At 48.4% G+C, this 26900-nt stretch overlaps 1 protein-coding gene across 2 annotated transcripts in view; it reads right to left on the bottom strand.

The window, feature by feature from the left end:
* Positions 1-26453, bottom strand: part of lpar1 (lysophosphatidic acid receptor 1) — a 115395-nt gene extending 88942 nt beyond the window's left edge. The window contains exon 1 of one of the 2 annotated variants that reach the window (XM_072517327.1): positions 26030-26453. The gene's annotated coding sequence lies outside the window, so the exon portion shown is untranslated. Of the gene's footprint in view, positions 1-23446; positions 23471-26029 lie in introns of those variants that run through there. The other variant, XM_072517329.1, reaches the window with a different exon arrangement.
* Between the last annotated feature and the right edge of the window lie 447 nt (positions 26454-26900).

Here is a 26900-nt window from a genome sequence, read left to right as displayed (position 1 = left end):
AGCAGAGAGTCGAACTCATAGAGAACTATCTGTGCTACTGGCCCAATAAATCAGATTGAACCAACTTCAAGGTCTGGAGTATCTTTTGGTTAAAGCTGCATCCAGTTGCAGCCCGTGTTATCCTAGAGTACATAACACGACAGTCGGTTTAGCTCAGTTGGCTGGACAGCTGATTTGTGATGCAGAGTGATGACAATAGCGCAGTTTCAATTCCCGTACCGTCTGTGGTTAGCATGAAGCATGTTAGCCTTCTTAACGGTATCCCTCGCCTGAGGTGTAGAGTTTTAAAAATTATGGCAGCCACTGTTTTTAATATCAGGTGATGCTTCCGAATGAATTCCCTTCCTAACCCAACGTTCCTGTCGGACCCAGCTTCAGGTCATCTTTTTTTAAATTTGTGCATGGGATGTGGACATTATTGCCCATCCCCTAATTGCCCTTTGGGGGGGGGGGGGGGGGAAGTTAAGTGTTAACCACATTGCTGTGGATCTGGAGTCACATGTAGGGTAGGCCAGACCAGGTAAGAATGGCAGATTTCCTTCCCTAAAGGGCATTAGTGAACCAGATGGGTTTTTCCAACAATCGACAATGGTTTTAAGGTCATCATTAGACTTTTAATTCCAGATTTTTACTGAATTCAAATGTCACCATCTGCAGTGGCGGAATTGGAACTTGGGGGTCCCCAGAGCATTACTCTGGGTCTCTGGTTTACTAGTCCCGTGACAATCCCACTAGATGCCCGCGACAGAAATGGATGTGACTGTTGAAAAAATATTGAACTGCTTCACCCATTGAGTAAATGACAGCGTGAAATTTGTTAACACACCAGAGCGCAGGAATCTTTAAGAGGAAGCTGGATAAGTACAGGAGAGAGAAAGGAATAGAAGGATCGGCTGATAGGGTGAGATATCGTGTTCATGCGAAGCAGAGACCACCAATGCAACTGATTGGGCTGAATGACTCGGATATTCAGTGTAATTAATTGTGATTCTCGATAGCAAAGTCGTCAATGGTATGATTTAGTGCATTGGCTCCATCTTACCCGACATCCACCTGCGACCGATGCAAGTGCCAAGAAATGCAGCATGTAATTTCTGTGTCATTTCCGGTTTCTGCAGCTTTTGTGACGCAAGCAAGTTGGTCAAAAGAGCGTGACTCAGAGAAGCCAAAGGGCCAGGTTGTGAGAAAGAGAAGTCTGGATTTTTATGTTACACAGCTCCGCCATGTGCCTTGGATAACATTTTAATCACGCACTAGTTAAGTGTTGAAATATAGAACTCAATTTTCCATCATGTCAATGCAAAGGGCAAGTTAACAACTGGCTGGAAGGGTATTGAGGGCCTTATATCTACATACGGCAGGTAGTTTGACAGCTGTCGTTTGGAATACATTTCATCAACTATTTGCCACTTAAACAGAAGATTTGGCTCGTCAAATAGAAGACTGACAGCAGCAAAAGGTGCAAATTAGTGTGTCCAAACTACCCCCAGTACACAGTGTTATACCAGGGACTCTCTTCCCTCAGAAGTAGGCCTTAAACAGTGTTGATAGCAATTTACCCCCAGCACGGATTGGAATCAGTAACACTAGGACAACTATTTTGATCATTTGTTACGCAGCATTTACAGTATGAATTCAGCGAAGCCATGAACCTGGAGTGTGGGGGCCATGCCTGACAAGCAACGCAATGCCAAGGCCTACAAAGCTATGCCAAGTGCTGGAAAATGGGATTGGAATACGGAGGTGGGGGTGGCCTTTCCTGTGCTGGACACCTCTTATGACTCTACCTACACATTGCGGGTCAAAACTGTGCTGGACACTCAATGCACCGTGACTGCGCCATTCCCAAAGAGACCAGAGGGGGCGTCAAATAAGATGGCGAAAGCCATCACAATGTCCAACAGTGATTGGAGTGTGCCATTGGGCAGTTCAAAACCAGCAGGGGAGAGGTCAGCACAGCAAGCTGTCACTGGCGGAGGCCATCATTTGTTGCCCGGCCCTAATTGCCCTGGCTTGCTCGCCCATTTCAGAGGGCAGTTAAGAGCCAACCATATTGCGGTGGGTCTGGAGTCACATGTAGGCCGATTGCCTTCCCGAAGGGACATTAGTGAACCAGATGGTTTTTTTTTACAACAACCAGTGATATTTGTCACGGTCACCATTACTGAGAGTAGCTTTACATTCCAGATTTATTAACTGAATTTAAATCCCACCAGCTGCCGTGGTGGGATTTGAACGCCCAGAGCATTTAGCCCGTGCTTTTACTCATCCAGCAACATGACCACTAGGCCGCCAACACGCACGCATCAAACCCATAGCTCTACTACCTCTTCCACTTCCTGTTGGAGGCAACCAGCAAAACCAGGGCCTTGATGGCTCAGGGGAGGCCATGACATTCACTCACATCCCATGGAAGAATAAACATCAATAAGAACGAGGATTGGCTCCTTGACATCACAACGGCTATTTCAGAAGTAATTTTTCAATCAGAGGTAACCCTGTACGTCGAAAGGCGTTGGCTGGTTTCTCAAGCAAAAATCAGTCCAAACTCACTCCAGTGTGGAAACTGGAGGATGACACAACACCAGCTTTGGCTGCGTAGTTTGGTGGTCTGCCAACTCTTAACACTAAGACTCACACTGGAAGAAAGGGACACTGCGGTGAGCCATTAGAGAGAACGCTGCCCATGGATTCATACCCAGCACACACCAGGTCTTCAGATTTGTGGCTTTGCTGAATTCATACCGTAAATGCTTCTTAGCAAGTGATAGAAAGTATGGAAGCACAGTGGATAGCACTGTTGCTTCACAGCTCCAGGGTCCCAGGTTCAACTCCCGGCTTGGGTCACTGTCTGTACGGAGTCTGCACGCTCTCCCTGTGTCTGTGTGGGTTTCCTCCGGTTTCCTCCCACAGTCCAAAGATGTGCAGGTTAGGTGAATTGGCGATGCTAAATTGCCCCTTAGTGTCCAAAAAGGTCAATTGGGTCACGGGGATAGGATGGAGGTGTGGGCTTAAGCTTAAGTAGGCTGCTTTTTCCAACGGCCGGTGTAGACTTGATGGGCTGAATGGCCTCCTTCTACACTGTAGCAATTCTATTCCATCATTTTGGAAATGACTCTTTGTTTACTTATTAAATATCCCACCATAATTCATTCATTTGCAGAGTTGAAGAGAGGGAGAGAGACATGGCATGTGGGAGATTGAGAGAGAAAACACATACACAGAGACAGAGCGAAACTGGGAGAGAGTTACACCGCCCCCTCACTCCCCCACAGAGGCAGCCAGCCATCGGCTGGCGGCGGAATCTTCCGGTCTTGCCATTGTCAGCGGGTTTTCCTGGTGCTCATATCCATCGTCGGGACACAGCCGGAAAATTTAGGCCAGAGAGAGAGAGAGACAAAGAAACAGAGAAAGTGGGACAGAGAGAGTAAGACAGACAGACAGAGAGAAGAGAGAAACAGAGAGACAGGGGCATGAATTTAACACTCCCCTCCCTCCGGGATCATGCCCGCCCTGACCCAGATGCGATTTTAAGGTGGGGCGTGTTGTGTTGGGTGTTCTGGATCCGTGGAACACATACAGGTCACCAACACTTGAAATAGTGCAACACTAATTTATTGAGTCATTAACAGTTTAACATACTCTCACTGTGGGTTAACACAATACTAGCTTTAACTAAAGACCTTTGCCTTGTCCTAACCAGTCTATGCACTCAGCATATGGTGAATGTCTGTGCTGCAGGCTGTGAGCTCTGTCCTACTAGGAAGCTGCAGCTCGAATGAGCGGGAACTCTGATGCCCCCTGTCTTTATAGTGCATGTGATCTAACTGGTGATTGGCTGCGGTATTGTGTGTGTTGATTGGTCTTGCTGTGTGTCCATCAGTGTGTGTGTCTGCACCATGATATAATGGCGTATATTATGACAGGGCAGACAGGGTCTCAGACAGGAAGTTCAACCTTGCCCCTTTAAGGGCCTTTTCAGCCCAGCCTCAATTTGAAGGCCGGCAGGCGCCAGAGGGTGGAAAATAAGAAAATAAATCACTGGTTTGGGTCAGTTGGGGGGGGGGGGTTTAGTCGGGTAGTGATGGGGGCACTGGGGGCACCCTTCCCTCATGCACCGCACACCTCCAGACCTCCTGACCCCCTAACCTATTCCCCCATTTACTTACCCCAACCCCTCCCTGCACTTAGTCTGAGGCATGGCACTGCTGTACCTCCTCCGGCCACTGCGGCACTGTGCCTGGGATGGGCTGGAGAGCTGTCAGCCACTTGGGACTTGCTTCCAAGTATGGACCGAAGTCCCGCCTGCTGCCCGTCAGTGCTCCTTTGATGCATTCCCCGCCAACTGCCCGGATGGTGGGGCCAAGCGCTCGGCATCTCCAGGCAGGAGCGGGATTAGGGGAGGGGGCAAAGATCTGACTCACTCATTGAAACCAACGGCCTTGTCCTTGAGAATGAGGTGAAATATTTCATCAATTCTGGAGCACAGTTCTGTTTGGAGTTCTGACTCACAGCTGGCAAGTATAGTTTTGTCACTTTCTATTTTAGTCCATCGATAGTCAGCTACGTTATTGACCAGCTTCAGGCACTGCTCTGCAGCTTACAGGAGTCTTGGTGCCATAAAGGCCAAAGCCACAAGACGCCAGCAAAAAACAGTAATCTGCCGAGAACATCAAGAACCACAAACCCTGCACAGTGCTGGGCCATGTCATCCTGCCCGTCTTTCTCCACACAGCACTTCTCCAGAGTAATTCAGAGGACTGGGTAAGGACGGAAGATTTTCTTCTCTAGTTAATTCTAGTTAACTGGTGGAATTTAAATTCAGTTAATAATAATAATAATAATAATCTTGATTAGTGTCACAAGTCGGCTTACGTTAACACTGCAATGAAGTTACTGTGAAAATCCCCTCGTCGCCAGTCTCCGGCGCCTGTTCGGGTGCACAGAGGGAGAATTCAGAATGTCCAATTCACCTAACAACACGTCTTTCGGGACTTGCGGGAGGAAACCGGAGCACCCGGAGAAAACCCACACGGACACGGGGAGAACGTGCGGACTCCGCATAGACAGTGACCCAAGCTGGGGATCAAACCCGGTTCCCTGGTGCTGTAAAGCAACAGTGCTAACTACTGTGCTACCAATAAAATATGGGGCGGCACAGTGGTTAGTACTGCTGCCTCACAGCGCCAGGAGCCCGGCTTTGATTCCGACCTTGGGTGACTGTCTGTGTGGAGTCTGCACGTTCTCCCCGTGTCTGCGTGGGTTTCCTCCAGGTGCTCCTGTTTCCTCCCACAGTCCAAAGATGTGCAGGTTAGGTGGATTGACCACGATAAATTACCCTTAGTATCCAAAAGGTTAGGTGAGGTTGCTGGGCTACAGGGATAAGGTGGGGCTCTTTCGGAGGGTTGGTGCGGACTCGATGGGCTGAATGGCCTCCTTCTGCCCTGCAGGGAGCCATGAGTCTGTGAAATAAAGCTAGTCTCAGTAATGGTGATCACGAAACGGAAGTCCGTTAAAAACCTCCACCTGGTTCACCATTGTCCCCGAGAGAAGGAAATCTGCTTCCCTTACCAGGTCTGGCCTTCATGTGACTCCTGACCCCCAGCAATGTGGCCAACCTGCAACAGCCCTTTGGAAATGGCCCAGCAAACCGCTCAATTCCAAGGGCAATTAGGGATGGACAAGAAATGCTGGTCTCATCAGAAACACACCCATCTCGTGGAAGAATAAAGAAAATAAAGAGTCATATATGTAGCAACACAAAGCTGCATATTTCCTTGTCACAGGAAAGAACTTGAGCTTTAAAACCAACGCAAAATGTCCACTGAAGCTGCCCTACTACAGCAATAGAAAACCCATGCATGCCCGTGAGAAAGCCATGAAGTAACTGTCGACTTACATCAAAGGTTCCATCAAACTAGTTTCTGTCCCTTCAGCTCAGGCCTGTTAACATTTCTCTGCTCTGTGGACTATTATTAGGTCAGCCAAGATGCTGCAAACTCTCAACCCGGGCCCCTAGAAATAATTCGCCCGACTGGATCAGGTTAGCCCATTTTAATCTCAACCACATTTTTGCCTTTCCTCCAACGCTCCTGCCTTGGCGGCTTCCAAGTGGTGATCTGCAGAAAGTGTATTTACTCAGTCTTCATTGCAGAAAAACAGCAATTAAACTCAACCTGCGTTCGGGAATAATGACCTCGTCTCTGCACATGCCCCAGCAGCTGCGTGAAATAAAACTCAACATCAGGTTTTTATTTAATCATCGGGAGAGGGATCTTTAATTTAGGGAACTGACGAGGCAGAGGGAAGGTCAAATAGAGACGTTTATAAAAGAGATGAATAACACCACCTTGCATTGGCTAGCGGCAGCTTTACTCCTATTCCTATATTCAATTTGACTGGGGGAATTAGCTCAAACGGTAGAGTAGGTGCTTTACCAGCTCTGGGTCTGGGGGGGAAGATTCTCGCTTCAGGGGGTGTGCTCCGTGAATTTGAGAAAGGTCCCGGGTTCAAATCCCCGACGAGCCCTTTGATGTTGTTCCTTATTATGGGTGGCATGGTAGCACAGTGGTTAGCACAGTTGCTTCACAGCTCCAGGGTCCCAGGTTCGATTCCCGGCTTGGGTCACTGTCTGTGCGGAGTCTGCACGCTCTCCCCGTGTGTGCGTGGGTTTCCTCCGGGTGCTCCGGTTTCCTCCCACAGTCCAAAGATGCGCAGGTTAGGTGGATTGGCCATGATAAATTGCCCTTCGTGTTCAAAATTGCCCTTAGTGTTGGGGCGGGTTACTGGGTCATGGGGATAGGGTGAGGAGGTGTGGGCTTGGGTAGGGTGCTCTTTCCAAGAGCCGGTGCAGACTCGATGGGCCGAATGGCCTCCTTCTGCACTGTAAATTTTATGATAATTCTATGAGAATTCTGCTGTTAGATAGTAGATCAGTGGGGGGACGTGTGGGAATGGGGAGGGGGTGGGGGGGAGATAGATCAGGGAGTGTGGCGTCTCAGATATAGAGATGGTTGCTACTCTGCCCATCCAGCTACATGGCAACATTTGTAAATAAGGGTGTTACAGTAGCTTTGGGGGATTTTATAAAATTCCAATACCAGTGTGGGGAAAAAAAGCAAGCTCAAAAATGAACATTTAAAAATTGCACAATAATTTCACAGGGAAGCTGGAATAAATGTTGAATCTTCCTGTCCCAGGTGTTTAAAAATTGTGTCACACCATGGGCAGAAATTGTGTGGAAAAGCCCAGCCGGACACCAGGAAGCTTCTGGAAAACAATGTGTTGGCCGAGGTAAATATAAATGGTCCGCAAGTGGGTGAATTGACACATTGAGGGGCTGGTTTAGCACAGGACTAAATCGCCAGCTTTGAAAGCAGACCAAGGCAGGCCAGCAGCACGGTTCAATTCCCGTACCAGCCTCCCCGAACAGGCGCAGAAATGGGGCGACTAGGGGCTTTTCACAGTAACTTCATTTGAAGGCTACTTGTGACAATAAGCGATTTTCATTTAATTCTCCAGCTATCCACCGTCAGTACAGCCAATGACTGTTACAGCAGCAAATGATAGACTAGCCATGCTTTTCTCAGAGTCTATCCATGTTTCGGAAGGGTATTCCACCCAGCACCATGAAGGGGGGAAAAGTCTAGACCAAGATTTTTTAAAATAATTGTCCAACTTTATTTGCCACTCACCGCTGTTATTTTGGAAATGGGAATGAAGGGAGTGATTTAATGGCCTTGTTGCATCAGACTTGACAAGACGACGAGGCCGTCGAATCTCACGAGAGTCCGCTCACGAGATTCGCGACCCCCAAAACGCCTCGAGAGATTTAATGAAATCTCGCGTGACTGTCGCGATCTGGACCTCGCCCCCCCTTGAAGAGAAGGCGGTTGAGAGGAGATTTGATGGAGATGTCCAGCTGTTGGGGCAGCAGGGTAGCACAAGGGATTAGCACTGCGGCTTCACAGCGCCAGGGTCCCAGGTTCGATTCCCCGCTGGGCCACTGTCTGTGCGGAGTCTGCACGTTCTCCCCGTGTCTGCGTGGGTTTCCTCCGGGTGCTCCGGTTTCCTCCCACAGTCCAAAGATGTGCAGGTGAGGTGGATTGGCCGTGCTAAATTGCCCTTCGTGTCCAAAAAGGTTAGGAGGGGTTATTGGGTTATGAGGATAGGGTGCAAGTGAGGGCTTAAGTGGGTCGGTGCAGACTGGATGGACCGAATGGCCTCCTTCTGCACTGTATGTTCTACCTTCTATGTTCTAAAATCATTGGGGGCTGGACAGAGCATGTAGGGATAAACTATTCTCGCTCATAAAAGGATCCAGAACGAGAGGGGCTCAGACTTAAAATGAGTTGCTAAAGAAGCAAATGCGATGAGTAGTTTGGTCTGGAATGCACTGTTTGACAGTGTGGTGGAGGGCAGGTTCAATCGAGGCATCCAAGACGACAGTGGATGATTACTTGAATAGAAACAATGTTCAGGGGTATGGGGAAGAGGCAGAAGAATGGCACCGAGTCACGATGCTCGTTTGGAGGGCCGGTGAAGACACGATGGGCCGAATGGCCTCCTTCTGCCCCTTAACAATTCTGCGATTCTGTAATTACTCAGCAGCCACTGTTGATCGTGGCTTCTTTCACGGACAACAAAAGGAAAATCGTGATGATCGAGCCTAAATGCTTAGAACGCAGAAGGGGCCATTCAGCCCATCACGTCTGTGCTGACCCCCGCAAGAACAACTCAGCCAGTCCCACTTGGCTTCCCTTCCTGTGGAGCTCGCTCTTCATGTGTTTATCTATTTCCCCCTTGGAAGCCATGACTGAATCTGCCTCCACCACACTCCCAGGCAGAGCATTGCTGCATAAAGAAGCTGTTCCTTATTGCACCATTGGGTCTGTTGTCCTAAATCTGTGTCCTCTGCTTCTCGAACCATTCTACAAATGGGCCGTTTCTCTCTGTCTACTCTGCCCAGGTCCGTCATGATTTTTGAACATCCCCATCAAATCTCCTCTCATGCTTCTCCATAGCAAGTGGGGAGGTGGCGGTGGAGTGGTATTGTCACCAGAGTGGTAAACCAGAACCCAGAGCAATGTGGTCCCAGGTTCAAATCCCGCCACTGCAGATGGTGACATTTGAATTCAATAAAAAAATCTGGAACTAAAAGTCCAATGGTGACCATGAATCGATTGTCATAAAAACCCATCTGGTTCACTAATGCCCTTTAGGGAAGGTGTCATGTGAGAGTACCTTTAAGAAATGGGTGTTTATAAATGGGTTATAAATATCTGTAGTGAGAGCACATTTAAGAAATGGGTGTTTACTACTGCAGTGATGTCAGAGAGTGGGTGGAGCTGGGCCTGTCTGTCTGCTTTTTACTTTCGTTTTAGGCTGTATGCTGCAGGGTGTGTTTCAGTTTCGTTTTCAGTGTTGGAGCTGAAGCCAGACACAGCAGGTGTACTGTTGATCTCTCTGCCATGAAAAGACTATCTCTTGATCATTTGGTGAAGTCAGAATTATAAATGTTTTCAGTAGTGACTTTAACCTGATGTGCTTCTGTTAAAGGTTTTGTTTTTAAGTCGTATGGATGTTAAAGGGAAAGCTTAAAGGATTACTTAGTGTTGTATCCTTTGGGGGTTCTATTTGAATTGATGGTTGCTAAGATGTTCACTGTATGTTTTAAAAAGGTTAACTTGAGTTCATAGATTAAACATTGTTTTGCTTTAAAAAATACTTTTCCATTTCTGCTGTACCACACCTGTAGAGTGGGCCGTGTGCTCCCCATACCACAATCTATTAAAAGTTGTGGGTCAGGGGAACCCCATGGTACACTTTGGGGTTCTCTACACCCTGGCCCATAACAAAGGAAATCTGCCATCCTTACCTGGTCTGGCCTACATGTGACTCCAGACCCACAGCAGTGTGGTTGACTCTTAAATGTCCCTCGTGGGCAATTAGGGATGGGCAATAATTGCTGGCACGGCCAGCGACACCACGCCCCACGAACAAAAGAAAAATGTCCCTCACTCCTGGTGCCATTTCATAAATCTGAGCCATCTCTAAAGCATCACAGAATTGTTACAGTGCAGATGGAGGCCATTCGGCCCATCGTGTGTGCACCAGCTCTGCGAGTGAGCAATTCACTGAGTGAATTTTTGTAACTTTCCACGTCATGTCTGAACTCTCTCCAGAACATACAACGTTCTCTCACAGCAAAGACGAGCAGTCTGAAAATTCAGGTCTATATTCATCCACTTGGAATTGTGTAACAGCCGTTTCACGTGATGGACGTGCTCAACAGCTTGTGTGTTCAGCTAGGGAAGAGCCTGCCCACCATTCTGCCCCCTCTCACTCTCTTCTCCGACAGCCCAGCCAAGATATAGGGAAATATTACCGATTCTGACACGTTAAGTAAAACGTCAGTAAATTGGCATAACTCACTGTGCTAACTCAACTTTACTTGCAATTACAAAGTTCTTCCTGGAGCCGTTGCCCTGCCAGGTCGATCGATGCTCTATAAACTACAAAGCTAAAAAACTGAAGACCATTTTATAAAGAGCTGTAATTTCGCCGAAGTGGCTTGTAGCCAATCCACGTCCAATATCCTGCTCTGAAAACTCTGCTCACTTCTTGACAGCGGTGACAAATCCACAACATTCTAAAACAATCAACAACATTCTAAATCAAACTACCACAATATTCTTTTTTTTAAAAGCCAATTTGCCCTATATCCCAATATTAACGGGTTGTTTAAAACTCCAGAATCTGCTTTCGGCGAGGACTTATCCGTGCACCAGGTTTTGTTGAAATCTGACCATTAGATTGTGAGCTATATTATTGAGAAACAGGAGCAGAAACATCACCCTGACCATGTCTAGTGGCAGAGGTAACCAGCATTCTACCGCATTAGAATCACTGCATTCAGAGCAATTGTCATTTATAAAAGTTCCTAAATGTGGAAAATGTCCCCTTGCATTTTACAGGATGCAATTTCATCAATCAAAAACGTGACACCAAAAAAGATGTTGGACCAGATAGCCAAAAGCTTGGTCAAAGAGGACGGGATTAAGTTGCATCTTAACAGAGGGGGAGGAGAGAAGCCGAGAGGCTTAGGGAGGGAGTACCAGAGTTTAGAGACTGGACTCTGGGCAGCAGCGCCATCAATGATGGAGGGGTGAAAACTGGGAATGCAGAGGAGGCCCAGAATTGGAAAAGTGCAGAGATGTTGGGGGGGTTGGAGATGGGTAAAGCATGAGGAAGGGACAAGACTTTGGAAAGACTTGCCAAACAAGAATACAATTTTTAAACCCAATATCAGTCAGCGAGCACAGAGGTAAAATAATAACATAGGAACTAGGAGCAGGATTAGGCAATTCAGTCCCTCGAGCCCACACCACTATTCAATATGGTCACGGCTGATTTCATCTCGACCCCAACTCCACTCTCCCGCCCATTCTCCAGAACCCTTCAACCCATTGCTAATTAAAAATCGGTCTATCTTCTCCTCAAATTTACTCAAATGGCCCAACATCCACCACACTCGGGGGTAGTCAATTCCACACATTCACGACCCTTCAAGAGAAGAAATTTCACCTTATCTCGGTTTTAAATATGCTACTCCTTATTCTAAAACTGTGATCCCTCATTCCAGGTGACCCCACAGGAGGAAGCATCCGCTCCGCGTCTACTAATGGCTGAACGGGACTTGGTGCGAGTTAGGATACAGGCAGAAAAGCTTTGGAGGATTTCAAGTCTGCGGAGGGTGAAAGGTGCAGACTCGATGGGCCGAATAGCCTCCTTCTGCACTGCAGTGATTCTATCATTCTATGAAAGACAGAAGGCCAGCCAGAAGAACATCTGAAGAAGCTCTGTAGCTCCGAGCAAGTTATACGAACTTGAAACGTTGGGCACGTCCAACGGCTACGCTGCACCCGGAATGCGGTTCGCCACGACACAGCATGGCCGATAAAAGCCAGGAGACCCCGCTCCCGGGATCTACTCGACTCGCAACGCCTCGTGAGATTCAACGAGATCTTGCGAGACGTTGGCGGTGTGGATCCCGCCCAATGTGGGCGCGGCGGGGTCACCTTTTGGCAAATCTGCAAATTAGAGCAAAACAGCTAGTCTCACTCTAATGTGCAGATTCCCGAGGTACATGAAGCTTTGGGATTCATCCTCTTCGCCTCAGTGACCTTGGTTGAGCGCTGGTCAGCACTTGTCTCCACGGAATGGGGACCAGATGGAACGGCACTTGTGGAGGTCTCCCAGGGGAGTGGAGGCCTCCAGCTGCATGCCCTTTGGCGGGCAGGGTCGTGTCGTGGCACTGCTGGTACCACTTGGGTACCATGGCAGTGCCACCTAGGTGCCAGCCTGGCACTGCCAAGGTGCCCAGGTGGTAGTGCCAGCTGTCATGGGCACTCCCAGGTTGGCACGACCAATGTGCCAAGCTGGCATTTTTTTCACATGTGCGATTGGGCTAGGGGTGTCCTGCGTGGGTGTTGGGAAAGGTGTGGGGGGGCCGGGGACCCTCCAATAGTGCATTTGGGCTGGGGGGATTGGGGGTGGGCCTCAGAGATTGGGGCACCATTTAAAAATGGTGTCCCGCTCTCTCACTACAATGGGGAGTTCGGGCGAGCAGAGCTCCCCAGTGTACAAAAACGGGACTATGTGCAGCCTCAGCTGTGCATTCCCTGCAGAGGCCCCTTATATCATGCCAGCTGTGTTAAATAGCCATATGTTTCTTGGCGCTGCGAGTGCCGGGAAACACCCGGCTAACCGCGCTCGCTATGGGACCTTGCTCCAATTTAGTTAAATCGAGTCCGTTAACTCTGTTTTCTCTCCACAGACGCTGCCAGACCTGCTGAGTTTTTTCCAGCACTTTCTGTTTTTATTTCAGGTTTCCAGCATCCGGAGTATTTTGCTTTTGCGTTGGAACAGCTGAGTCCAATGGTAGCAAAGGCACGGACGGATAAGAGCACTTCACGGCAATAACTACAAACATCTGACCGGGTGTACAAGTGCCAACGTTTATTTATTGTGCTGTTGTAAAAGGCCAAAACTGAGGCTCACAGAGAACCATCATGTGTGCCTCAATAATGAATGAAATAACCGGCGGGATTCTCCGGCCGTGTCCGCCCGGCGACAGTAGAATCCCGCCCGAGGTCAATGGCCTTCCCCACTGTCCGCGTCTCGCCCGCGGCGATCTTGCAGCGGGCGGGGCGGAAGAATCCCACCCAACGTGTAGCTGCCGAATTGGAACACAGTGCCCTGCTAAATGCTAGCAGTTGTTCCCAACCGAATCCAATCCCACTGTAAACAAGGGAGACATGACCATTAACTTTGTTGACTCAACAATTAATGAGGGCCATAAAGGTCACTCCAAAGATTGATATGGTTTGTCTCACCGTTTTCCAATGCTCATCAAAAGCCCATTGTCCTGGCAACTCGGGCGTTTACAACTGTGCTTCATTAAGATCCACCTTGAATGTTCCGTGGCACTGTTAATTGTGCCTTCCCAGCCTCGCGCTGCCTTGTGTGCATTTTACCTGAATGGCCCTTACAGGCTGCCTGGCGAACATCTGCTCCTGGTTTTCCCTTTGAGCAGAGAGACCGGATGTGATTTTACTGTACCCCAAACAGGCGTGCAGGAAAAGCAAAGCCTTTCGCACAAAGCATTTGCTGTTAGCCGCGCCATGTGGTTTTCCCATTACGAGAAGCTTGATTAGGATGAAATCCAAATTAATATCAACAGAACTAAACCTACACAAAACGGCAGTTTAAGTAGACACAATGACTCAAGCATTCCAGCTTTTTCAACTGGAACAGCACAAGTAATTACTTCAGGAGATTAAAGGCTAGACAATGGGTACTGTCTAGATGCCCCCCCCCCCCTTCCCTGCACTGATACCTGGACCCGGCTTAAGACAAACATGGTTATCTGATGCTACACCTTAATCAGAAGCACACTTTGTTTGTGTTCCACTTACTGCAGTTTCTCTGCCTTAATAGTGAATAAACTGCGCCATTTGACTATCCTGTCTGGCCCACTAAGATGCATTTGGATGCAGTTCTGAAGCCTCCAGCAAAGTAAAACAAATCTATTGCTAACAGGTCACTTTTGTTTTTTGTAAATTTAGAGCACACAATTTATTTTTTCCCCCAATTAAGGGGCAATTTAGCGCAGCCTACCCTGCACATCTTTGGGTTGTGGGGGTGAGACTCGCGCAGACACGGGCAGAATGTGCAAACTCCACACGGACAGTGAACCCGGAGCCGGGATCGAACCCGGGTCCTCGGGGCCGTGAGGCAGTAGTGCTAACCACTGAGCCGCCCCAGGTCACTTTTATTACACTCACCCACTGCTTCCATCTTCAGTTTCTGTCACACTTGGAGTCCGGTTCTATGAAATCAAATTGTCAACCAATTAACGCGGAGGACGGCACAGTGCCACAGGGGCTAGCACTGCTGCCTCACCGCGCCTGGGACCCGGGTTCGATTCCGGCCTCGGGTGACCGTCTGTGTGGCGTTTGCATGTTCTTCCTGCGTCTGCGAGGGTTTCCTCCCACAGTTCAACGGTATACAGGTTAGGTGAATTGGCCATGATCAATGCGCGGTGTTACGGGGACAGTGTGGCGGAGCGAGCCTAGGTAGGGTGCACTTTCGGAGGGTTGGTGCAGACTCAATGGGCCGAATGGCCTCCTTCTATGGATTCCAGGAACTTCCACCCCTTGATAAAGTAACGACACTGATCACTTTTGATTAATAAGCACATAGTTAGCAAAACTAACACGGGGTCATACACATCTAGGCATTACTTACTCAAAAGTAATGTTACACCATTTCACCATATATAACTTAACCATTATCCCGTCAGAAGGGCAGTGAAAAGCCTTAAGACTTCACAGTATGTATGTGTTTGTTCAAATTCAGGTCTAAATTTAAAAGGAATTATGATTTAAGTGAGGATCTGATGGTAAATCTAACAAAAGTGGTATGATAACTATGTAGGATACAAAACTCAATTTTGAACGCCACTTGGTTAAAGGTGATTTTTCTCGGAAATTAGCCAGATTTACAGCGCCCATTACCACCCTGTCCTGACACCAGTGTTTATTGAGCACCAAAACTAAAATCTCCAAGTGTCCTGTTTTTAAAAGCACGTTTAACAGATCCCACCCCTTCATGTAACATGAAGAGAGGTCAAATCAGCAAAGGCAGGCAATGATTCAGTGTGGGCAACAGATGGCTTTTCACAGCATCTCTCGGAGTTGACTAGCCTTTTCACACTGATCTACTCAGGCTCAAAGCCTGGCCACATGGGCAGGTGACCTGCTCCAACTTGCCTCCCCATGGTTCGGCACCTACCAGGGAGCAGGCACCATGAAAGGGGAGGTTGTGGTGCAGTGGTAATGTCACTGAATTAGCTAATGCTCTGGGGAGAAAGGTTCGAACTCCCGTGGTTAATTTGAATTCAGTTAACAAGAAAAAAAATCTGGAAGATAAAAAGTTAGTCAGTAATTTCTTTGAAAATAAATTTAGAGCAACCAATTTTATTTTGCAATTAAGGGGCCTTTTAGAATCGCAGAATTTACAGTGCAGAAGGTGGCCATTCGGCCCATCGAGTCTGCACTGGCTCCCGGAAAGAGCACCCCACCCAAGCCCACACCTCCACCCTATCCCCCCAACCCAGCAACCCCACCCAACACTAAGGGCAATTTTTGGACACTAAGGGCAATTTAGCATGGCCAATCCACCTAACCTGCACATCTTTGGACTGTGGGAGGAAACCGGAGCACCCGGAGGAAACCCACGCACACACGGGGAGGATGTGCAGACTCCGCACAGACAGTGACCCAAGCCGGGAATCGAACCCGGGACCCTGGAGCTGTGAAGCAATTGTGTTAACCACTATGCTACCGTGTTGCCCATAGAAGTGCACAACCCGCCTACCCGGCACATGGGGGGGGTGGGTTGTGGGGGTCAGACCCACACAGACACGAGGAGAATGCGCAAACTCCACACGGACAGTGACCCGGGCCGGGATCGAACCTGGGACCTCGGTGCCTTGAGGCAGCAGTGCTAACCACTGCGCCACCATGCTGCCCAAAGTTAGTCAGTAATAGTGACTGTGAAACCATCCATGATTGTCAACCCACCTGGTTAACTAATGTCCCTTTAGGGAAGGAGATCTGCTGTGCTTACCTGATCTGGCCTACATGTGACCCTCAGCAGTGTGGTTGACTTTTAACTGCCGCTCTGAAATGGCCCAGGAAGGGAAAATAATGATGGGCAACAAATCCAAACAATGTCCACGTCCCATTAAATCATAAAGAAAAGGGCAACGGGAAGAGAAGCTGGGACAGAAAAGTTGGGAAGAGGAAAAAGACGACTAGCCCAGTTTGCTAAAATTAAGATAATTTGGGGGTGGTACGTGGCACAGTGGCTAGCATTGCTGCCTACGGCGCTGAGGACCCGGGTTCAAATCCCAGCCGTCTGCAGTTTGCACGTTCTCCCCGTCAGCGTGGGTCACGCCCCCACAACCCAAAGATGTGCAGGCTAGGTGGACTGGCCACGCTAAATTGCCCCTTAATTTGGGGGAAAAGAAAAATTGGGTACTCTAAATTTAAAAACGAACAATTAAGATAATTCTACAATCCTAACCGGAATCCCTACAGTGCAGAAGGATGCCATTCGGCCCATCGAGTCATACCGGCCCTCTGAAAGAGCACCCTACCAAGGCCCACTCCCCCACCCGATCCCCACCTAATCTGCATATCTTTGGACACGAAGGGCCAATTCAGCACGGCCAAGCCACCCAAACCGCCACACCTTTGGACTGTGGGTGGAAACTGGAGCACCCAGAGGAAACCCACGCAGACGCAAACTCCGCAAAGACACAGTCACCCGAGGCTGGAATTGAACCCGGGTCCCTGGCGCTGTGAGGCAGTAGTGCTAACCACTGCCACCCGCAATTGAATAATAACCGGCACCCATTCTTATGCAAATCTGTTTCTAGAAAATAACGTAATTATTCACGGGGCTGTTATCAGTTAACATTAAAGTAAAACAGAAATACTCAAGGCCAATTATGCTGCAGCAATTTCAGCTCGCTACAATGATGCACTTCATGCAGCTCCATTACAGAGTACTGATTATCGAGGCACAAATTACAGCTGGCTAAGCCAGAAATGAGAAAATTAAAGTGTGCCATTGATTTTTAGAAAGCTATCATTTCCGCTGCACACTGAACTGCCGTTTAATATACATTTACATCAGAACTCTATCTGCCGCACAGCCCCAAAATACAGGCCAGCTCGCTGAACCACACTCCCCAGGTTCTGGAGACACAAGTTATCGAATAAAGCCTCGCCAATATGACGCCAAAGGTTTCATCGCTCATTCCAGGTTGGGGAACCAAAATCTGAGATTTTAGGACATAAGTGCCGTGATTCTATGGCCGTTCGCTGGCTTGTGCCCCCCCGCCCCCCCCGGCCCTGTTTCCCAGCGACACACGTGGTGGCTTCGATGGAAATTCCCATTGACAACGGCGGGAGCGGAAAGTCCTGCCAGGAGCGAATGGTGCGTCGCATCCCGCTGCTGAGAAACACTCAGCTGGGGGGGGGGGGGAGGTTGGGGGTGGGGGGAGCAGACAATCCCACCCCAGGAGCAGGTGGGCACCCCATCGAGCCCGCTCTGCCACCCAACAACATCATGGCTGATCATGGGCTGCAATTCCATTTTCCCACCTGCTCTCCCCATCTCAGACCTACATGATAGAATTTACAATGCAGAAGGAGGCCATTCGGCCCATCGAGTCTGCACCGGCTCTTGGAAAGAGCACCCTACTTAAGCCCATGCCTCCACCCCATAACCCATTAACCCCACCTAACCTTTTTTTTTTTGAACACGAAGGGCAATTTATCATGGCCAATTCACCTAACCTGCACATCTTTGGACTGTGGGAGGAAACCGGAGTGCCCGGAAGAAACCCACACAGGCAGGGGGAAAACCTACAGACTCCGCACAGACAGTGCCCCAAGCCGGGAATCGAACCTGGGACCCTGGAGCTGTGAAGCAACTGTGCTAACCACTGTGCCGACGTGCTGCCCTTATCCCTTGATCGGCCCCCTTATCCCAAGACCGTGTCCCCCGTGTTATTGAATCCCCCTATCAGCGGAAACAATCTTTCTGTGTCCACCCCATCAAGCCCCATCGGGATTTTGTATGTTTCATTGAGATCTCCTCTCATTCTTCTGAACTCCAGAGAATATAAGCCTGACTTACTCAGCTTCCCATCGTAGGACAACCCCTGGACAACCCCCTCATTTCCAGGACCGACACCCCCTCATTTCCGGGACTAGTCTAGTGAACCTTCGCTGAACTGTCTGCATTACAAATATATCCTCTCTTAAATTTGGAAACCAAAATTGCACACACTACTCCAGATGTGATCTCACCAAAACCCTGTACAATTGTAGAAAGACTTATTTATTCCTGTACTCCAGACCCCCTGTAATGAAGGCCAATGTGCCATTTTCTTTCCCAATTGCCTGCTGCACCTGCATGCTAACTTTCTGCATTCTTTTAGCCAACACGCCCAAGTTTAACAATTACATTATCATTTGTCAGTGTGTCACTGACAGGGGAGACATTTATCACCTGTCTCCGAGTCCCCTGAACAGCTATTTAAGGACCTGCTCCTCAAGTCTCTGGAGCCCATGAGGGAAATCTCACAACTATGGGTAGCATGGTGGAGCAATGGTTAGCACTGCTGCCTCACAGCGCCAGGGACCCGGGTTCAATTGTCTGTGACTGTGTGGAGTTTACACGTTCTCCCAGTGTCTGCGTGGGTTTCCTCCGGGTGCTCCGGTTTCCCCCCCACAGTCCAAACGTGTGCAGGTTAGGTGGATTGGCCATTATACAATTGCCCTATAGTGTCCAAAGATGTGTAGGTTAGGTTAAAGGGTTATTGGGATAGGGCGGAGGAGTGGGACTGAAGGTAACTCTCCCTCCTCTCCCATGGCGGGATGCACAAGTCACACAAAACACTGTAAACATCAGCGGGACGCAAAGACCCCACTGGCAACCAATGGTGAGCCTTCTCTGCTGCCAGAAAACAGGTTTCAGGTTCAAACCCCACCCCAGATATTTGAGCACATGATCCAGGCTGGATCTTCAGGGCAGTACCAAAGGGGTGCCGCACTGTCAGACATGATACCATGTGGAAGAGTTGCTAAACCGAGGAGATGGTCTTGTGGTGCAGTGGGGAGCCCCCTCTCTCTGAGCCAGATGCTCCGGTTTCGGGACCCACCCCAGGACTTGATGGCCAAAGAAAGGTGCGTTCATAACGTGACCCAATGGATTGAGTACCAACCTGTAAATCCTTCCAATACAAGTGGCGCCCCTCAAGCGACAGTTTCTGGCGGCACAGGTTGGTAACCTGTTCCAGGAAAATCTAACTCTGGAAACAGGTGTAAGCATGTGCTTCCAGACGCGGGAAAGAGAGTAGTAGAGGTTAAACTGGGAAAGTGTCCTCGAGTTGTCAAAGAGAAATCCCAACTTCTTCGTGCCTTATTTTCCTTCACATTTACAAAACAAGCAGGAAAAACAGAATTGTCCGTCATTTACGGGACTTGCCCCTACCAACAGCATCACTAAATATTGTACTGGCTTCACTAGAACTAGAAGGTCATCACGATGATAAGGTGAAAAACAAATTTGGATTCCTCCGACCAGATAGCTGATTAAAAGCAGGTATAATATGCACCAGCAGCCGGCTTTAACTAGTCACTTTGCTGCCTTTCCCAGATTAGTCTGCCTATATATGAATACATTGCAAAACAGTCTTTATCAATAGGGCAGCACTACTCAATGCATCTCCCCTCCAAGGAAGGTTTAAGTCTAGGGTATAAATCGCCAATACTTCATTCCTCAAGGAATGGTTCAGATTCTGTCCACAACTGCATATTTTTATTGGAATTTCTACAAAATCTTTTGTCATACAATTTAGCTTTTTTTTGCGCAACATGCAAGCCATTGACTTAAATATCCTCCTCCTGTTTCTATCCTGTACGGTCTCAAGATGCAGTTAGATATAGCACTTGGGGGAAAAAAGGGATCAAAGGATTTAGGGGAAGGCGGGATTGGCTACTGAATGTCTTTCAGACAGAGATAGATGGGTTCTTGATCAATAAGGGGATCAAGGGTTATGGGGAGAAAGCAGGAGAATGGGGATGGGAAAAATATCAGCCATGATTAAATGGCGGAGCAGACGCGATGGGCCGAGTGGCCTAATTCTGCTCCCATGTCTTATGGATGATCAGCAACGATCATAATGAATGGCGGAGCAGGCTCGAAGGGCCTCCTTCTGCACTCCTATTTTCTGTGCTTCTATCCTGTATTTGAAAAGAGAGAAGGGGTTAAATATGATGGATGCCAATAAAGAAAGGGAGAGGAGGGAGGGAGGGAAATGTCTTACATATGGTCACCATCGACCAGTGTTCCAGCTGAGATCAAAACTCAAATCACAAACCGACTCACTGTCAATCTATGGGAAATGGATTAACAGAAAAAAAAACATTCCAAGCTTTTGTACACGAACAGAAACCATATGAAATGAAAATCGCTTATTGTCACAAGTAGGCTTCAATGAAATTACTGTGAAAAGCCCCTAGTCACCACATTCCGGCGCCTGTTCGGGGAGGCTGGTACGGGAATTGAACCGTGCTGCGGGCCTGCCTTGGTCTGCTTTCAAAGCCAGCGATTTAGCCCTGCACCTATCCGATTCTGTTACATTATCAGATTGTTGCCTTTCACCATTTCCTATTAATATTAAATTCAACTCATGTCAAGCTTATGTCAAACACCTATATTCACAAGTCCCACGTAACCAGGCGATTCGATCCAGAAATTAGCAACGTACAGATCAAAATCTTGCAATTAATAAAACAGCATCCTCAAACTCGATGGTCACAAGTTTAAACATCTCACCGAGTTCTTGGAGTGCGTGAAATGCTGGCGGAAGCAGATTGGGTGGTAACTTTCCAAAGGGGAACTGGATAAATAGTTTTCAAAAAGGGACGCAAAAAAAAAATGCACGGCTGTGGGGGAAAAGAGGAGTCGGCTATTTAGATAGCACTTTCGGAGAGTTAGCACCAGCTCCCTGGGCCAAAGTGGTCTCCTCCTGCCCCGTAACATGCTCAGAATCTATGAATTCAGTTTTTAAGTTTAGAGAAAACCAGGACTGCTTTGTAACGAGAGAAAATGATTGCTGTTAAATCATCTCCAAATGGATATACTTAGGAGCGTGGTGGTCATTGTAATCTTGGATTGACCGTCAACGCCTCGCTCATGCACCTAAAAGAATAAACCAGTTATTAACTTCAAAACAGGATGTAACTAAACGGCGAATTATTTTTCTTGGTGGCTTGATTTTGATCAGAAAAAAAAATAGGTTTCTAGACCCCCAAGACATCAAGGGGTATGGGGAGACCACAGGAATATGGCATTATGATAGAGGATCAGCCATAATCATATAGAATTGTGGAGGAGGCTCGAAGAGCTAAATGACCTGTACATACTCCTATCTTCTAGGTTTCGAAGAAGAAATTTGCCAGATAATTTAAAGGACGGTCTTGCTTTAAGAACATCTGGGAAATTAATATTCATGGGCCTTATTTTTTTCCCATTCCCCAGCCCCCATTTTCAACTTCGCAAAAACGACCTGCAAAACTCCACAAGGGTGTTGCTCAGAATATTTAGACCAGGGTAAAGCACTTGGGACATTTTTGAAGCAAGGTAAGAGAGTGGGAGGGGATAAACGTAATGGATAGACACCACAATAGCCCAGAGCTGCAGCATTGTCATCCGATGCAAAAGGCAGTGAGCAAACTCCCCGGTTTTACAATCAAAAACAAGTGCAGTGCAAGACTGTGCAAACCCGATTTCGTCGACATCCCACCGAAGTCAAGGACTGAATCGCCCCTTTCACAAAACGAAAGAATGCACCAACTGTGGAGAAACCGATATAAGGCCTGTGGTTCCGCACATTAATTCAACACTCCGTAAATGCACAAGGATGTCATTATCTTTCTGTAGGGCAAGCGTCAACACTGGTGAATTAAACCTGATGAGATTGGGCCTTGAAGTGTGCACCCTGGCAAGTGATGACTAACACCTCGGAGTCATCTACTTAATCATTCAAAAGGGGCCAGGGGGTGGGCTCGATGAAACCCTCGTGTCCTTAACAGATGAACTTTCTAGGTAGTGGCTCTGATGCATCACCCACCAGTTCCCTCTGGTGAAAAAAATCAAGAAGAACTTCTTCACACAAAATGGTGTAGTGGAAATCTGGACCCGTCTCTCAAAACAACTGTTAAGGTTAGAAACCAGTAGCAAATATCAAAACTGAGTTTGCTAGATTTCTGTCGCTGATATGTTCATCATCGAGGGTCTTGGTGTACAGGCACAATTTCAAAATTTGCCAAAAATACAAAACTTGGAAGTATTACATAGAACATACAGTGCAGAAGGAGGCCATTCGGCCCATCGAGTCTGCACCGACCCACTTAAGCCCTCACTTCCACCCTGTCCCCGTAACCCAATAACCCCTCCTAACCTGTTTTTTGGACACTAAGGACAATTTATCATGGCCAATCCACCTAACCTGCACGTGGACAGTGGACTGTGGGAGGAAACCGGAGCACCCGGAGGAAACCCACGCAGACACGGGGAGAACGTGCAGACTCCGCACGGACAGTGACCCAGCAGGGAATCAAACCTGGGACCCTGGCGCTGTGAAGCCACAGTGCTATCCACAATGCTACCGTGCTGTACACAATTGTGGACTGAGAGGAGATAGAAGTAGGAACTTCAAATGGACAAAGAGTAGTTGGTGGGATGGGTAGAAAAGTGGCAGATGGAATTAAATGCAGGGAAGTATGAAGTGATTCATTTTGATAAGAAGATTAGCTTTTGATTTATTGTCACGTGTACCGAGGTACAGTGAAAAGTATTGTTCTGTATACAGTCCAGGCAGATCATTCCATACATGAAAAACATAGGACGTACGGTAAATACACAATGTAAATATACAGACACGCACGGGTGAAGCATACGCACTGTAGTGCTGCTCCGTAGGGAATAGCGACGAGTCAGAATACAGGCGGGAGATAGAGAACCTAGTGGAGTGATGTAGCGACAACAATCTCTCCCTTAATGCCAGCAAAACTAAAGAGCTGGTCATTGACTTCAGGAAGCAAAGTACTGTACACACCCCTGTCAGCATCAACGGGGCCGAGGTGGAGATGGTTATCAGTTTCAAATTCCTAGGGGTGCTCATCTCCAAAAATCTGTCCTGGTCCACCCACGTTGACGCTACCACCAAGAAAGCACAATAGCGCCTATACTTCCTCAGGAAACTAAAGAAATTCGGCATGTCCACATTAACCCTTACCAACTTTTACAGATGCACCACAGAAAGCATCCTATCTGGCTGCATCACAGCCTGGTATGGCAACTGCTCGGCCCAGGACCGCAAGAAACTTCAGAGAGTCGTGAACACCGCCCAGTCCATCACACAAACCTGCCTCCCATCCATTGACTCTGTCTACACTTCCCGCTGCCTGGGGAAAGCGGGCAGCATAATCAAAGATCCCTCCCACCTGGCTTACTCACTCTTCCAACTTCTTCCATCGGGCAGGAGATACAGAAGTCTGAGAACACGCACGAACAGACTCAAAAACAGCTTCTTCCCCGCTGTTACCAGACTCCTAAATGACCCTCTTATGGACTGACCTCATTAACACTACACCCTGTATGCTTCATCCGGTGCCAGTGCTCATGTAGTTACATTGTATATGTTGTGTTGCCCTATTACGTATTTTCTTTGATTCCCTTTTCTTCCCATGTACTTAATGATCTGTTGAGCTGCTCACAGGAAAATATTTTTCACTGTACCTCGGTACACGTGACAATAAACAAATCCAATCCAACGCGTAAAGATCAGTTCAGTCCATAAGAGGGTCAGTTAGGAATCTGGTAACAGCAGGAAGAAGCTGTTTTTGAATCTGTTAGTGCATGTTCTCAGACTTTTGTATCTCCTGCCCGATAGAAGAAGTTGGAAGAGAGAATAACCCGGGTGGGAGGGGTCTTTGATTATGCTGCCCACTTTCCCCAGGCAGCAGGAGGTATAGACAGAGTCAATAGATGGGAGGCGGTATCACGTGATGGACTGGGCTCTGTTCACGACTCTAGGCTGTGTTCTTGTCGAACTCTATGTGGGACATGGAAAGACAGTATAAAGGATGTCATTCCAGAAGGTGTGTTGGAGCAGAAGTTCCTGGACATACTGGCATTTTAATCATTGAATGTTGAGAGAATGGTTAATGAATCATACAGTCATTCTGGGTTGTACCAATAGGGGGAGAGAGTACAAAAGCAAGGAAGTTCAGTTAACCTGCAGAAAACATTGGTACGGCCTAAACTGGAGTATTGTGTTCAGTTCTGTGCACCACACTTTCGGAAGGATGTGAAAACAATAGAGAGGGTGCAGAAAGGATTCATGATTCCAGGAATGAGGAACTTCATTAACATAGATGGATTGGAGAAGTTGGGATCCTTTTTCCTTGGAGAAGAGAAGGTTGAGAGGAGGTGGTTTGTGGGGATCAGATTCACGAGGGGATCAGGAACAAGATCGAGAACACAGATTTCAGATACTTGGCTGAAGAAGCAATGGAGACAAGAGGAGAAACCTTTTCACACAGCGAGCGGTCAGGGTCTCCACTGCACTGTCCGAGAGTGTGGTGGAGGCAGGTGCACGCGAGGCTTTCAAAAGGGAACTGGATATGTATCTAAAGGGGATGGATGTGCATGGCTACAGGGTGAAGGTGGTGGGGGGAGGGCACTGGACGAACCGCTCCTTCGGGGACTAGCACACACACGCTGGGTCAAAGGGCCTCCTCCTGTGCTACCTAACCAATCTATGATTCCGTGTCGCGGTTAGATGGCGTTTATCGGGAGGAGACTCCTGATCGCACAAACAGCACAGAGCAGTCGGGCCGAATGGCCTGCTTATCTGTTCCAATAGAACATAGAACCTACAGTGCAGAAGGAGGCCATTCGGCCCATCGAGTCTGCACCAACCCACTTAAGCCCTCACTTCCACCCTATCCCCGTAACCCAATAACCCCTCCTAACCTTTTTGGACACTAAGGGCAATTTATCATGGCCAATCCACCGAACCTGCACGTCGTTGGACTGTGGGAGGAAACCAGAGCACCCGGAGGAAACCCACGCAGACACGGGGAGAACGTGCAGACTCCGCACAGACAGTGACCCAGCGGGGAATAGAACCTGGGACCCTGGCGCTGTGAAGCCACAGTGCTATCCACTTGTGCTACCTTGCTGCCCAAGTTGAACATTAAAGTATTCAAGAATATCGAAGCAAAAGTAATGGAATAAAGATACAAATCAGCCATGATCCAATTAAATAGTAGAAGCTGGAAGGGTCGAATGGCCTCGTGCTGTGCCTATTTCCCACTCAGTGCTGAACCAGGGGAGGGTGTTTAAGCCTGTATTCACCAGCCTTATCCCTCTCCCTCCTTCTGTTCTCTCCAAGTCTAATTTGGCCCAGTTCCACTTCACTCGTTCAGCCCAACTCAGACACCAGTCTCCGGGGCATTTCCCCTCGGCGGGGCTCATTCTGCAAGTTTGTGGAGAGGCTGAGTGCAGCGGGTCCTCCACAGTGCGGGTTACTCAGAGGCATGTTAACCTCAGCACCCAGCCCCCCTTCCCCCTCTCCCCTGTATTAACCCCCAGCTCCAAATCGCTCCAAATCCTCACTTCAAATCAAATCAATAACTTTCCCCAGTCACAGCCCCGTTGAAAAGTTAAAGCAAATACCCCAGACTGCCAGTGATCCTGTGATACTAACAATCATTACACGCTTCAATGGAACCAGTTGCACAGCAAGACCAACAATTCAAATCTCCACAGTGAATGTGGAAAGGGGCAGATATTGAAGGTGAAACTCACATACCTGGATTCAGTCTGGAGTCTCCGCGGGAGCAGCAGGAAAACTTCCCTCTGATTGGGACACTTGACAATTAAATATAATCCTTTCAATGCAGCAAACAGCCCTGAAACCTCAGTGTAACCCAGACAGGAGCAAGATCATCTTCACACACTCACACAGGGGGAATTCTGTCCTGAATGGTTATTGCTGGTTTATTACCCCCTCTCTCTCTCTCACTCCCGCTTCCCTCTCTCACTCCCCCTTCCCTCTCTCACTCCTCTCTCTCTCTCTCTCCCACACAGTCCTGTTGAACGAATGGGGGGGGTGGTTCTGCTAATTCTCTCTAGCTGCACGGGAGCAGTTTCTGTGAATGTTCCGTTATAGTCAATGGGTCCGCTCCGTTTTCCCTCTCTCTCTCTCTCTCTCTGCTTCACTCGGCTGATTTGCTGCTCTCTCCGCCCACACTGAGCTCTCTCCGCCCACACTGCGCTCACTTTACTGGGCTCTCTCTCACTGTGTCCCTCTAACTGCCCCTCTCTCTCACTGTGCCCACACCGTGCCTCTCTCTCTCGCTGTGTCCCTCTCTCTCTGTGTCCCTCTAACTGCCCCTCTCTCTCGCTGTGTCCTTCTCTCTCTCTCTGTCCCTCTTTCTCACTGTGTCCCTCTCTCTCACTGTGCCCACACCGTGCCTCTCTCTCTCGCTGTGTCCCTCTCTCTCTGTGTCCCTCTAACTGCCCCTCTCTCTCACTGTGTCCCTCTAACCGCCCCTCTCTCTCACTGTGCCCACACCGTGCCTCTCTCTTTCTCGCTGTGTCCCTCTCTCACTGTGTCCCTCTAACTGCCCCTCTCTCTCACTGTGTCCCTTTAACTGCCCCTCTCTCTCACTGTGCCCACA

Source organism: Scyliorhinus torazame, chromosome 9, assembly GCF_047496885.1.
Source record: "Scyliorhinus torazame isolate Kashiwa2021f chromosome 9, sScyTor2.1, whole genome shotgun sequence".
In the NCBI taxonomy this organism is placed as follows: Eukaryota; Metazoa; Chordata; class Chondrichthyes; order Carcharhiniformes; family Scyliorhinidae; genus Scyliorhinus; species Scyliorhinus torazame.
The sequence above is the reverse complement of the archived record's forward strand: the minus strand, read 5'-3'. Positions and strand labels throughout refer to the sequence as shown.